The 12,431-nt window shown below is 36.8% G+C and overlaps 2 pseudogenes; one reads left to right on the top strand and one right to left on the bottom strand.

Annotated features, from left to right (window-relative positions):
* The first annotated feature begins 6,546 nt into the window (after positions 1-6,546).
* On the top strand, positions 6,547-7,062 carry LOC114208287 (vitamin K epoxide reductase complex subunit 1 pseudogene; annotated as a pseudogene).
* A 1,207-nt stretch (positions 7,063-8,269) lies between these two features.
* On the bottom strand, positions 8,270-9,335 carry LOC114208173 (ethanolamine kinase 1 pseudogene; annotated as a pseudogene).
* Between the last annotated feature and the right edge of the window lie 3,096 nt (positions 9,336-12,431).

Raw genomic sequence — 12,431 nt, 5'->3', positions numbered from 1 at the left:
ATGGGCATTCTTGCCCTATCTCGGGAAGAAATTATTCAGTATTTCACTATTAAGTATAATGTTAGCTATTGGTTTTCTACAGAAAATCTTTTCCAGATTGAGGAAAGTATTTTATTCTGAGTTTGCTGAAAGACTTGTTTTTTTTTGTCATGAATTTATCAAGGGAATTTTTTTCACCTATTGAATTGGTCATGTGGTTTTTCTTTTTAAAACCTTTACTATGTTAAATTATCTTGATTTTTTACAACTAGAATCCAACTTGATTGTTACAACCAATTTTTATTGACAGAGTAGAATCTTTTTAAAAAGATACATTCCTTCAAAAAAAAAGGATCGATTTCTTCATGTAATCAATGGTTAAATGCTTTATTAAACAGAAGTAAAGCAAAACATCACAGGACAAATTTTACCTAAGTTAACAGTAGTAAAAAATACAGAAATTAAATTTTAAATTAAAAAAATATAAACTTTATTTATTTATATATTATTATATATTTATATAAAATATATAAATTATTAAAATTATAAATAATTATATATTATAACATATTATAATATATAATATATAAATATATGTATATGTTTGAAAGACTATTTATACATATATATGAATATACATGTATATATTTTAAATACTTTATTTATTTGTTTATTTGAGAGAGAATATGAGCAGCGGGAGGACAGAGGGAGAGGGACAATCAGACTGTCCTGGGTGTGGAGCCCCGTTGCAGGGCTGGATTCCCCGGCCCTGAGATCAGGACCTGAGCCAAAATCAAGAGTCTGATGCTTAACGACTGAGCCAGCCAGGTGCCCCCCAATGCTATATTTTAAACTTTAAATACTTCATATCATGGAAACTGATCTACATGTACAAAGGCTCCTAAATACAGTAGAGTCAAAACATTTCCTCTTTGTAGATTCCAACCATTTGTAGTTATCTCAGTACAGGTACATGCAGGGAAAAATTTCAGATTATTGGACAAAAAAAATGTCACTCTGTCACTACCTACATGTAAATAGCAGCCCACTACAAGCACAACAATGGCAGGTATGCACTCTCATCTGTCTTTCCTGCCACTTTTGCGGAATCTTTTCCAGGTCATGAAGCTAGTTTATATAGATACAATAGGTTTCAACCTGTTCTTTAAAGTTCCTTTTGATCGCTTCCCGGCCTTTTGGCTAAGATCAAGTGTAGTAAAGTTCCTTTTGAAATTTAACCAGCAGGAGCACCTACAATTCAAATCAGTCAGCTTTTTCTTACTCTTCGTTAATTAGCACATATACGATATACAATATTTTTATATTTAAAATATAAACTTTAATTCTTTGAGAAGTTTTATGTTCATAGCAAAAGTAAGAGGAAAGTGCAGAGATTTCTCATATACCTCTTCTCCCTCTCTTCTCCCCCCACCCCACATAGCCTCCTCCATGATCAACACTCTCCACCCAAATGCTGTATTTGTTACAATTGATGAACATACACTGACACATAACTACCACCCAAAGACCATAGTTTATATTAGTTATTAATTTTTAAAACATCCTATCAGTGTTCTATTAAAGTGATTAATGGTATTCATAACACCATTAATGGGTAAGATGTAAACAAAACATGCCTACATTCAGGAGTTATTATTTGAAATAAATAATTTAGAGAACAATTTTTCATAACTAGAAAAGCCATAGGATTCATACTGAACACAGCATGATGATATTTTATCCTTGCTGCTTTATAATATCAGTAGTATAATAAGTGCATCAAGTATAGTAAAGAAGGGAAAGCAGATTTCAGGACAGAAACCTACTAACAATTTAAGTTTTGGATGTCCCTAACACAAAAGATTATTTTCTATGCCCATTATATATTTTTTCCATTCAAATGGTACAAATCTTTCATCCCTTTCACACTGTGATGGAGAAATGAAATTTTCTAGTGTAAAAATATCTGTTCAAAAAATCTAATTTATCTTATAATATATGCTATTAATTTCAGTATTCAAGTATTTAAGTAATGCTAATTGAAGTAATTTCTTTTTTAGTAACACATTTATAGACTGAGCTTCAAAGACAGGGAAAAATAACTTAAAATAATGGATATACTTTTCTCTTCAAAGATTTAAAGTCCAAGACAACATTGTAATCACAGAGGTGGTATGCAATAGGAAATAAAAAGAAAAAAAATGATTCATTATAACTAATGTTTTCTTAAAAAAAATGGACAAAAACAAACAAAACGTTTTGACTTAATGTGTCCCCAAAGGACACTCTAAAATTTAACTAAAGAAGAAAGAAAGAAAGCTAAAGAAGAAAAATCAGAACAAGTCCATTTCATAACAAAGATGAGGTTGCTTTACTACATACTTATAATTCTTTTTTCCTCGGTGCATAATAATTACCAGCACTTGCCTTCTTTTCTGTAAAGTAGTGCAAATTGCTACCAATAACAAAACTCTCCTCCTAGTATAGAACATTGTTAACTTTCTCTGTCAACTGAATGGTTAATATTGAAAGCTTAAGCCTATGTCACTTTGGATTGCAGAAAAAATGCTTATTGAAAGCAATTTAAGGTAGGAAAACAAACTATTAGATATTATTTTTATTTATATTACCAAGTAGGGAATTCATAAAATCAAACAGAAGTCTACATGTAACCTAAAATAAATGTCTGTATAATTTTAAAAGCTGAGGTTTCTAACATTTCAGAAAATGTTCTTTCCTTTAAAACTGGAAGTTTTATCAATATATATTTATGAAGTTAAAATGAAGTTAAGATAAATATTTTGGTTCAGCAAAAATGGAAATAGCTGTAAATAAGAGATTACTTATGTTTTTTCTATCTTTTACAATCCCCTAATGAATGATTTTATTTAGAGAAGCCAATGAGATATGCTTAAGTTGAACTAAGAGTTATTATTATCACATGTCTTATATAAATGGGATTTAGATTCACACTGAGATATGTACCATTTCAAGCCTTTTTTTTGGTAGAAAAAGGTTAATAACTGCAAATAAGAAAGGTAATACTTCAGTTTGTAATCATTAGATTATATTTTAAATTTATTTTAGCTTAGACTCATGACTCAAAGAATGGAGTTCTATTAATGTAACAGTGTGTTAATTGATTGCTTTCAGAATCTAACCTCACAAAAATGAATGGCCAACTCAAGAAGCAACACCATATTAGGCACTGAAAGCCTGTATAAATAAGTATAGACATTAACATAAAAACGAATAAACCCTATTTCTGGCTCCCATTATCCCACTGTGCAGCCAGAACTATTGGCTGTTTCCAGTCCAAAACCAAAGAGCTGGGTCATTTCTGACAGATAAATTTCTACAAGAGGAAAGGGAATGCAAAGCAATATACAATCAAATATATTCAAGATAAAATTTATACTAATCTGCTGATTTTTATTTATACACTTTTATATACATCCCAGGAAGACCTAGTTGATGAGTTTTGTGCTCATTGATTTCAGATAATCATTTATGACTACATCTCTTTGATTTCCAGAAGATGGTGGAAGCATGGGATTGGAAGGGAAAAAAAATCAAATATCACTGTGAGATAAGATTGTGTAAATATATAAGGAAAAAAGAGAACAAGATTGAATATGGTTTGTTAAATATGTAATCATGTACCACTTCTAACAACCATTTTCATATCTACAAATTGAACTTACTACCAGTTATTAAGTCAAGCATTCAAGCTCTTTAACTTAACATAAAAAAGCAAGAGATATTTCAGCAAGCCCCAGTGCAAATTAGAGGAATATTTTAAAAAGACTGTTGAGATTTACATTTTTTAGAATCTCTTAAATGGTCAATATAAAGAAAAACAATATGAAACTATTACTAACCTGCACCATGATCCCAAAATCTGTACAGAAAGTATGACCATCTTAACACTAAAAACACACAAAATCTCACCAATGAGTGGGAATGGTGTCTTAAACATCTCACTTTGTTCCTAACATCCATGCATACTCCCAGGGCTAACATGAGAGCTATTATTCACTGTTATAGTCACCTTTACACAAATCTCTCTGAAAAGCCTACAACAATATCACAACTGGCAGCTATGCCCCGTCTACTGGTAATGGCTCAGTGAATCTCTATTCACTGTAATTTAAGAAAGACTATGGAGTAAGGTAGAAAAAGGCTCACCCCCTCACCCAGTTCTTCGAGGTATATGCTGTCATACTTTAAGAGATTGGTAAGCAAAAAAATTAAGGCTGTTACATATTCTTCATGGTTCTATAAAAATGTTCCATCAATAGATGAAAATTCCACCAAAAACACATTTTCAAGTTCATTCTAACACTATAAAAGTTGTTTAATTGATTCCATTCATTTAGTCAACTAGGCAAAATTCTATTGATTCTGTAGCAAAATGGTTTTAAAAAGAAAAGGGAACATTTATAACTTTGGGGAGGTAGAAAAACAATCTTGTTTTAACACTGCTATAGATACAAACAGATTCTAACATTCTGTTTATGTAACTAGAATTTGCCATTTAAAATGGTATTTAGCTGTTTGTACTTACATTATTAGCTTTAAACATCTTGAAATAATCCAAGTATTTTAGAACACTGGTCTGAGAATATAAGTCTCTTGGTATAATATGCCAAACTCCTATAAAATTTCTCAGAGAATAAATTCATAGCTGCATATTTTGAATATACATATCCATTAAGCCAACTTTGCACGTGGGCCCTCACGACTGAAATGCAAAGCACGCCAGACTGATTTTCAAAGTATACTATGACTATTGAACTCTACACATCAATTTCTGAAACTTGATGTCTACTTATTTATACCAGAGGTCTAACTTCCTTCGAATACCAATTGCCTCCCCCTTATCCCCAAACAAAATAAAAAATACAAGATAAAACAAAAGTCCTCTATCATAAGTATTTATTTCACATTTTGTTATATCAGATTTTAAGTATAGAACAAAATCTAGAATATCTAAGTTAAAAAGCATTTTTTTAAAGATTTATTTATTTATTTATTTATTTATTTAACAGAGATAAAGAGAGAGCATAAGTAGGCAGCGAGGCAGACAGAGGGAGAAGGAGAAGCAGACTCTCTGCCGAGCAGGGAGCCTGATGCGGGGTTCGATCCTAGGACCCTGGGATCATGACCTGAGCCGAAGGCAGCCGCTTAACCGACTGAGCCACCCAGGCGCCCCTAAAAAGCATTTTTGATTAAAAACTATTTGACATAGTAAACTTTTAAAAACTGAAACTTACAACTTAAATGACCATATTTAGTATATGGAATCATCAATACAGTGCAGAACCCGACATGGGGTTTGATCTTACAGCTCTTGTGGTACCCAGACTTCTTGGCATTTCTGTGCTTGCTTCTTACTCTATCTCCCTATCTTTCTCTAACCTGGTTCCTTCTTCTGATATTGAGCTGGGACCCTTCCCTGAGGAAGCGGGGTTATTCTAGAGTGTTGTCTCTTCTGGCCCTCCATTTCTCTTTGGGTCCCCATTCTTCTTCCCTTCAGGTAGTCTGATCTCTCAAGCCATACTAGCTAAGCTGTACTAGCTGCCCGTTCCCATTGCCTGTCCCACTTCAGATAACTGTACATCTTCCACCTTGTGTTTTCCATGCCAGAATGTGAGAACGAACAAATCTAAAACCTGTGCCAAAATAAGGCGGGGAGAGTCATGGGTTGGGGATCAGAATAGCTCCTTATTGTTAGGGTCAGAGTTCATTAAGGTACCTACTTCTTGGGTTTTCTTTAAATAGATCTTTGACTCTTGATAGCCTCCTGCATATTTGCCCAGTCACCTCACCTCTGACTACTCACTGCATTGCAGAGGTGTTTATGGCTTCAGAATGGACTTTCATATTAACTTAAGCAAGAATTAATTACGAGAAAAGTTAGTCACAGAATCATCCAATGTCTGTCAAAGTAATTAAATGTTTACCAATCAATTCTTTAAAAGAAAAGGGGAGTATGTCAGAGGGGGAAACGAACCATGAGAGATGATGGACTCTGAAAAACAAACTGAGGGTTCTAGAGGGGAGGGGGGGAGGGGGATGGGTTAGCCTGGTGATGGGTATTGAGGAGGGCACGTTCTGCATGGAGCACTGGGTGTTATGAACAAACAATGAATCATGGAACACTGCACCAAAAACTAATGATGTAATATATGGTGATTAACATAACAATAAAAAAATTAAAAAAAAAAAAGAATCCCAATAGGGGCACCTGGGTGGCTCAGTCGTTAAGCCTTTGCCTTTGGCTCAGGTCATGATCCCAGGGTCCTGGGATCGAGCCCTCCATCGGGCTCCCTGCTCAGCTGGAAGCCTGCTTCTCCCTCTCCCTCTCCCCCTGCTTGTGATCCCTCTCTCGCTTTGTCTCTCTCTGTCAAATAAATAATAAATAAAATCTAAATAAAATAAAATAAAATAAAATAAAATGAATCCCCCTCCTCAAAATGGGGAGAAGGCATGGCCACATCCTGCCCTGCCCCTGCTCCGTGGCTGGTTCCCTGTGGGCGGGTGCCTCGGGCGGGACCAGAAGACATGGGTGCTACCTGGGGGAACCCCTGATGGGTGCGGCTGGCATTGTGCCTCGCGGGTTTAGTGCTGTCTCTCTACGCGCTGCACGTGAAGGCACCGCGCGCCCAGGACTGGGATTACCGCGCGCTCTGCGACGTGGGTACCGCCATCAGTTGCTCGAGCATTTTCTCCTCCAGGTGGGGCCGGGGCTTCGGACTGGTGGAACACGTGCTCGGTCAGGACAGCATCCTCAATCAATCCAATAGCATATTTGGTTGCATCTTCTACACTTTACAGCTGTTGTTGGGTTGCCTCCGGGCCCGCTGGGCATCTATCCTGCTGGTGCTGAGTTCCCTGGTGTCTCTTGTCGGTTCTGTCTACCTGACCTGGATCCTATTCTTTGTACTCTATGATTTCTGCATCGTTTGCATCACCACCTATGCCATCAGTGTAGGCCTGGTGGTGCTCAGCTTCCGGAAGGTCCAGGAACCGCAGGGCAAGGTCAAGGGGCACTGAGCCCTCACCCAAGCCAGGCTGACCTCATGCTCTGCTTTGGCATGTGAACCTTGCCCAAGGGGGCCATGTCTGGGTCCTTAGAAGAGTCTGCAACCCGACCCCACCATACTCCCACACAGGACAATGGACCAAATGTGCCACTCTTTCCTCCACGCTAGTGCCTCTGGCTCTGTCCCCAAGGGCCGGTTTCCGAAACTCCTGCCATTGCCCAAGGAGGGAAGGTTCTGAGCCATAAAAATTTCTTAAATAAACTGAAAAAAAAAAAAAAGCTGAAATCAAGAGTTTGACACAGAACCAAATGAGCCACCCAGGCTCCCCTAAAAGAAATGTTTTTCAATATTCAATTCAAAAAGACATACCACCAACATAGAAGGTAAATGTATTTCATTCTCCCAAACACATATTTTTATATAAGTATCCTCAATTATCTATGCAAGAGACTGATATTTCAAGAATAAATGATTCATGGGGTGCCCGGCTGGCTCAGTAGGGAAAGCATGTGACTCTTGATCTCAGGGTCGCGAGCTCAAGCCCCAGGTTGGGTGAAGAGCTCACTTAAAAAAAAAGAAAGGCGGGGCTGGATAGCATAGTCAGTTCAGTGGCTGACTCTTGATTTTGGCTCAGGTGATGATCTCAGGGTTCTGGGATTGAGGTCAAAGTCGGGCCCCATGCTCAATGGGGAATCTGTTTGAGGATTTTCTCCCTTCTCCCTCTGCTTTTCCCCCAGTCCCTGCTCTCTCTCTCTCCCTCAAATAAATAAATCTTAAAAAAAAGAATAAATATGAATCTTACTTACAGTGCATTAAGAGTACAATGTTTACACTGAACACCTAGAACGTGTACTATAATTAAAGTAAAACTAAAAAATTTATTCTAGAATACTCTCATTGCTTACATTCAACAAACAGATAAAACAGATGAAAGTCACAGAATCATGTTAAATTTATAAGAATTCACATATAACATAGATTAAATTATCAAAGAAAGGATTAAACTGACATCTTCACAGCTTTTTATAGATTCAACATTTTTATGCCTCCACATACTGATAGCAGTAAGCATATTTCTTGACATCGTTCAATCTATTTAAAAAAATTGACTGTATAGAAGCCATAATTTATCAAGCAAGGTAACCAAGTGAAATAACAATTTTAATTAATATTGGCTTTTTAGAATTTCTTAAGAAAAGATATACAAAGATTGCTCAGCTGCCTATGAATATTAAATTTCTTTACTTAAGCACTTTTAATACAGTAACTGCAGGCTTCATTTTGAAGTTTTTGTTAAAATGAACAATTGCTTACTCAGGGAAATCATCCTCAATAGTGGAGTATTTGGCTTGAATCACAGCCCATGATTCCTAAAGATATGTGAAGCCAGTGACTTGAATAAAGAGTATTTCTACCGTCCTTTTCAGTAACTTCTGTCTCAAAGTCCTTATATTCTTTGTAGACTTCAAGGTAAGCATGCAGCCACTGACCCTGGCGTTCCCTGTCTGGATAGAGAACATAGTCTACATCACTTGCACCTACAACTTCACTGAAATGATTTCTAATATCATGTAGCAAGTAGTTGTGTCAAGAATTTTGCAATCGATGAGCTGTATGTCACCTTGTTTCTCACTGTAGACTCTATTCTTACACAATAGCTCATTACGGCAAAGCACAACTAGTAATTTCAGGTTGGAAAGATTCTCCTTGAAATAAGTCATCTCCTTCTGAAGACTGAGGGCTTCGTATATTACTTAGGAACATGTTATTAATGCCTTTATCGGCAAATGCTGTAGGAATGAGAGAGAAATATACCCCCACCTGTAGCCATAGATTAGATTTGGGAATCCAACCACTGGGTGCATGACTAGTATGGGTTTTAGCAAGCTGATGAGCTATTCACCTGAAAAAGGCTGAGTTGCAGACACATTTTCGATCCAATGTTTTTCTCTGCATAGATTTATAGCATAGTTCATTACAAGGTACAGTAGAACTGTGGTGCACAGCTATGAGCTTGCAACACTCAAAACCTCTTCACTTCCTCATCTCACCAACTAACAAGTCAGTCTTATTGCGATTACCTTTTCACCAGGACTGAATCTTCCATTATATTACCCACATCGCAGCCAGGAAATTTGTGATTTCATCTATAAAGATGAGCAGGTCCCCTCCTGGGTGTGTGTGTGTGGGGGGGGGGGTTCCACTGTGGCCACAGGTGTTGAAGGTGGTTTAGAGATCCTCCTGGCAGCTCTGTTCCCCCTGATCCTGAATCATGATGTTCAACTTGAGCACCTCCAGGGAGCCCATTGATGTAACTGTCCAGGAGACAATAGAGACCACTGTACAGAAAGTGACAAAAACCACGGTGGGTGCTGACTAGCTGGCAGATACTTTTGTCCTGTGACTTCCTGAGAGACTCCAAGCATCTGATGCCTTCTGTTTAGGTGTTTACAATTTAGGATCTCACGTTAGTTTACTCCAAATCACTGCTCCAAAGCTGGTTAATGTTCACCTCCTTTCCTGTCTATGGGATCAATAAAGATGTTTTTGTCCTCAAATTTTAGGCTTTGAGGTTGTGGCTGTGGCTCTGGTTTTACTGATGATAGGATATTCTTTGCTTTCCACTGTTCCGTTTGTTTCTTATTGATTCTATGGCTAAGAGAGGAATTTTAAAAACCTTTACTAGGCCCTCACCCAGATGAAAACTCAGGTAGTGTTTTCTTAATACAAAGCAGCAGTTTTCAATTCTGGCTGCACATTAGACTTGGAGGCGCTTTCAAAATTCCAGGGACCTGACTACATGCCAGGCCTTTAAACCAGAACTTTTGGAGCTAGACCGAGGCATCAGCCATTTAAAAAATTTCCCAAGTGATTCTAATGCTCACCCACCAACGTCGGGTCTCAGACTTCTTTCTCTATGTGTTTTTGTTTTGTTTGTTTCATTTTGTTTTTATTTGAGAATATGTGTAAATTTGTACCCTATCCACATAAATTTATCTTCGTGGAACCCATTCAATTATTTTTAGCATCAACAAATTTCAATGAAAACTTATTTTTCCAACGTCTTCAATTGAGCTAATATCAGATTAAGACGAATTATTTTCACCGTGATACTGTTTTTAGGAACAAATAATTAGTACTAGAAAATATTAAATCATACAATATAGAGAGTAAGATTGAAAAAGATGCAGACAGAAATGAGATTCATACTGAATAGTGCTTCATTCTGTTAGTTGAGGCTGCCATAACAAAGTACCACAGACTGGAGGCTTAAATGACAGAAATTAATTTTCTCACAGGTCTGGAGGTGAGAGGCCAAACTCAGGATGTCAGCACATGGTTTTTTTCTGTTTTTTTTCTAGGCCTCTCTCCTTGGTTTATAGGTGTCTGCCTTCTCTCTGTGTCTGCACATAGTCTTCCCTCTGTACCTGTCTGCTTTTTTTTTAAAGATTTTATTTATTTATTTGAGTGAGAGAGCATGTGCAGGGGGAGGGGCAGAGGGAGAGGGATAAACAGACTCCCCACTGAGCAAGGAGCTGACGAGGGCCTGACACGGGGCTCCACACGGGGCTCCACACGGGGCTCGATCCCGGGACCCCAGGATCACCACCTGAGCCAAAGGAAGACACTTAACCAGCTGAGCCACCCAGGCGCCCCTGTCTGTCTGTGTCTTAATCGCCTCCTCTTATATGGACACCAGTCAGATTGGATCAGGGTCCACCTTTATTATCTCATTTTAACTTAATTAGCTCTTTAATAATCTATCTCGAAATTCAATAACATTCTGAGGTACCAGAGGTTAGGACTTTGACATACCATACATCAAATAACAAAACTTTGAGTATTATAACTATGCCAGAATTTTGAAATTATAAAATTAAAATAACAGATAAGGCATGAAATACAATTAAGTACAAAACTTTATCAAAAGTTTTCAAGTGTAGGTTACTTTTTTCATCACAAAGGTAGTATGTACTCATAGAAATTTGGAAAACACAAAGTAGAGAGTAGCAGAACAAGTTTTCTACTACTTATAAGTATTCTTCATGTATTGATGCCTGTCCTCCTAGTCTTCTTCCTCTTCAAGTTAAAAAATAAACACAGTTGTTTAACATGATACATATGAAATGATACATTCTGCTTTTCAAATATTTACTCAATGTAATTTAAATATTTTCCCATTTATACTTTTCATTAAAAGATTTTTAACAGGTGTATAATGCTACATCTAGTCAAGAGAAACAGTTTTTTCTTAACCATTCTGCTTCTGGTTAGACATTTGGATTATCAGTCAGTGTCCTACCAAGAAAACTGTACAATTAAACTGGGTAATTGAGGAGATTTTTGAAAAATAGACTTTATTTTTTAGAATAGTTTTGGATTTACATAAAAACTGGATGATAGTACAGACAGTTCTCACCTACCTTCCCACCCAATTTCTTTTATTAACATCTCACCCCAGTATGGTACATTTGCTGCAATTACTGAACCAATATTGATACTTTGCCCTTAACTAGAGCCCATAGTTTATTCAGATTTCCTTAATGTTCGTGAAATGTCTTTTTCTGTTTCAGGATCCCAACCAGGATACATTATATTAAGTAGTCAAATCCCCCTAGGCACCTCTTGGCCGTGATAGTTTCTTGACATTCTTTGTTTTTCATGACCTTGACAGTTTGAAGAATACTGGTCAGGTATGTTGTAGAATGCTACTCTAATGGAATTTTTCTGACTTTTTTTATGATTAGGCTATGGGTTTTGAGAAGGTCACAGGTGAAGTGCCATTTTCATTATGTCATATTAAGGGACCGTATGTTAGCTTGATTTATCACTGCTTGTGTTGACCTCAATCACCTGGCTGAAGTCATATTTGTCAGATTCCTCCACCGTAAAGTTACTCTCCCCCTCCCTTTCCATATGTATTTATTGGGAAAAAAGTCACTATGTACAGCCCACATTTAAAGAGTAGGTATTTATTCTCCCTCTCCTTGAAGGATATGTATCTATATATATTATTTAGACTTCTTTTGCAAGGGGGATTTGCCTTTTACCCCTATAAATTTTTTTTATCAGTATGGACTAATGGATATATATGTTATTCTTTGGTTATAATATAATACTACTTTATTTTGTTGCTCACATATTTCCATCATTGGGTGCTCTTTCAGTTGGCTCCTATGTTCTTTTGACATAACCCCATCAATGTAGAATTTTTTAAGTATTTCCTTACTTTCTAACACTATAAGGTACTGCAGGCTCATCTTGTATATTTCTGGCCCCAGTATTAGAATCAGCCATTTCTTCAAGGAGCCCTGGTTCTTTTATTGGAGAATAATATTAGAAACCAAATCTGAGCACTCGGTGTGCTCATTGTTATTGGGATATTGTTACTTTCTGACTCTC

The sequence above is a fragment of the Eumetopias jubatus genome, unplaced genomic scaffold (assembly GCF_037043125.1).
Source record: "Eumetopias jubatus isolate StellerSeaLion01/CBP00866 unplaced genomic scaffold, mEumJub1_p1.0 scaffold_2, whole genome shotgun sequence".
Classification (NCBI taxonomy): Eukaryota; Metazoa; Chordata; class Mammalia; order Carnivora; family Otariidae; genus Eumetopias; species Eumetopias jubatus.
The sequence above is the reverse complement of the archived record's forward strand: the minus strand, read 5'-3'. Positions and strand labels throughout refer to the sequence as shown.